Genomic DNA, 3038 nt, shown 5'->3' on the forward strand with positions numbered 1-3038 from the left:
TTATGGACTGAAACCTCTACAAACTGAGCTAAATAAACCTTCCTTTTTTTAAGTTTGGGTGTTGGGTATTTTGCCTCAGCAATGAGAGAAGAGTAACTAAGACAGCAGGTACATAGGAAACTTTCTAAAAGCAAAGGGAAGTCCTCAGAGAGGCCAGCGCACTTGTTAGGACCCTCTGCAAACTGAAGGAGGGGAGAGCACAAGTTTGCATCCCATCTTGATGTTCCAGGTGTGGGCACTCCGAGTAGATGCAGCCACAGTTCTGCTCCAAATTCTGTAAATATTCAAATGAAATGGAATGGGTAAGGATAGTACCCAACCTCAGATCTGTTCAGGTCAGGTTTTGTTCCCAAAAGAATCTGTATCAAATTTTTTAAAAAATTCCAGTGTTCAGGATTTTCCGGATTTTGGTATTTTTATGAGGAGTTGCAGGCTTGTGTGCTGTTTAAAGTGGTATTTGATTCCCTGGAATTCTGCAGTGCAGTGAGCTTCTCTGCAGACTGTGTGCTCTTAGGCACATACCTGGTATAGTATATGTGCCTAATCAGTTGGATGTGTGGATAGATGGACGGTTGGATGGGTGGATGTGTGGATGGATGGATGGATGAGTGGGTGGGTGGATGGATGATGTGTGTTTGGACTTAGACTAGAAATCAAAAGTTACTTATATGCCTTTTGTAAGCCCCAAGATCAACAGAACGCTCTTATAGTAAAAAAATAGAGGGCAACCTTTACAAGAGGAAGAGCAGAATAAAGGAGTGTGTAAATGAAGGAGTCCAGGGAGAAGAGACCAGGAAAACTCACCCCACTCCCTATAGTAAATATCAACTTAGGGCTGGGGATTTAGCTCAGCAGCACAGCGCCTGCCTGGCAAGTGCAACGTCGTGAGTTCGATTCCCCGTACTGAGAAAAAGAAAAACAAACAAACAAAAAAGTAAATATCAACTTACTTATCTGGGTTGCTCGGACCAAAACCTTGCAGTTGACCCAGACCCCTTACTTTCTCCCAAGCCATCAGCAAATCCTGCCACTGACCTGTTACCACAGCTCCACCTCCACTGCCAGTGCCCTGGTCCAGGCTTCATTATCCTCCCTGATGCTTTGGCGCTGGCTTGTGTCACTCCATCCTCCCAGCGTCTGGCCGGAGGCTGTTCATGGGGTCCTATTAATTCCCAGTGCAAGTCTCCTGAGACCTCCCTTGGCTGCCTGCACTTGAATGCTGTTGGCCTCCTGGAAGCCCTGGGCTCCTCTACCCGCAGAGTCTTTGCCCAGGCTTCTGGGGGCCCCATGGCCTCCCTTCAGGCCTTTCCTTCAGTGTTACCAGGCCGCCCTCTGGGAAAGAGAGGGCGCCGAGCCTCCTTCCTTGTGCCCTTTGTCTCCTTGGTGTTCATCGGTACAGAGTGCCCCGTGCATTGTACGCTTTCATTTTATTACCACTGTCCCCTCTGTAGGATGGCAGCGCAGTGCGAGGAGGAAGCTCAGCTTCATGCACCTCCCAGCATCTGTGACATCCATGATAACAGCTGGTATGGTTGCCTTATGCGAAATAACTTCTGTTAATTAACACAGGGCTTGTCACCTAGTAGGTGCTCAGCAAAGACTAAATGTTACTATTCTTGGTATTACTATTTCTATTATTAGCAGTACTGGAGATTTGACCCAGGGCATTTGCACTGAGCTACATCCTTAGGCCTTTTAAAAAATATTTACTTATTTTTCTGAGACAAGTCTCTCTGTGCAGTAGCCTGGCCTTGAACTCACTGTGTAGTCCAGGCTGGCCTTGAACTTGCAGCAATCCTCCTGCCTCAGCCTCCCGAGTGCCGTGATTACAGGCCTATGTCACTGCTCCCACTGCATTTTTTATTTTTTATTTTGAGACGCGATCTCCCCAAGTTGTCCAAGTGGGAATCAAACTTGCAATTCTCCTGCCTCAGCCTCTGTTTTAGGGTAGGAAAGGGGCTTGAATTAATTTACAGATTCAGTGGTACAAATATGTTACTTTGCAAATGCAGGTGCTCCACATGAACAGAAAAACAAACACAGCAGCGTGCACTTCTGCGCCGTGGCTCTGACACGGCCCACCTGACAATGGCCTCCCAGCACCCCGGGTGCAGGGCCTTGTGGAGTGGCCAGTTCAGCAGACGGCCGCAGGTCTGGCTTCCCTGTCTGTTACCACCTCTTCTGCTGCCAGTGCCCGGAAATGAGCTGCGTGGGCCCAGAGACTTGGCGGGAAGGGCAGGACCTGCGCTTGGGCCTCGGAGTCCCCCACCTGGGAGAGGATAGAGCCTCTCCAAGTTGCCTCTCTGCTCCATGAGGTCTTGCGGGCTCTGCCTGCGCTCTGCAGTCTCTTCCCTGCTTGTAACGCTGCGATTCCGTGACTTGCCACTACCTGTGCAGATGATTCACAAAGCCAGGACATTTCGGATGTTGTGAATCACTTGGCACCTGCTGTCCTGCATGCTTTAAAGTGGAAGAAAGCCATAAAGCCATTAAACATGCATAGAGTGCACATGTAAGGGCGTGGTAGAGCGACGAGCTGCCGTTCGTTGTGAATGCTGCCCAGATGTGCCGTGTGTGGGGAGCCCGTCTCTGCAACAGTCTCTGGTTAGTTTGATCACGGGTGCGTGTTGAGGAAGAGGGGTTCCTCACAGCAAGAGACTTTGCAGGTGTGAACTCAGCCACAGCTTGAGGAGGCCACAGAGCAGGACTGTGCCTGCTGATTCGGCCTCCCGCGTGGAGTTCAGAGGGAGGAGCCTTTGGGCAGGGGCAGCAGGTGCAGCGGCCTTGGGGCGAGGTGGGGAATCCTCAGGGCCTGGGGGAGACAGAGAGCAGGGGCAGCAGGGCCGGTGCCTGGTGAGCAAAGGGAGGGCGGGTCTGCAGGGCCCAGGGACCCCGGGGAGGGGTTTGGGCGCTAGTCCATGCATAGGTTAGATTGTCCATTGCTGTGGCCTCTGCCGTGAGCGTCAGGTGGCCATGCGCAGTGCTTTCTGGGCTGTCTGCTTAGCAGACGTCGTGCGTGCGTGCGTGCGTGCGTGCAT

This window comes from Chinchilla lanigera, unplaced genomic scaffold (assembly GCF_000276665.1).
Source record: "Chinchilla lanigera isolate Chin_1 unplaced genomic scaffold, ChiLan1.0 scaffold00094, whole genome shotgun sequence".
Lineage (NCBI taxonomy): Eukaryota > Metazoa > Chordata > Mammalia > Rodentia > Chinchillidae > Chinchilla > Chinchilla lanigera.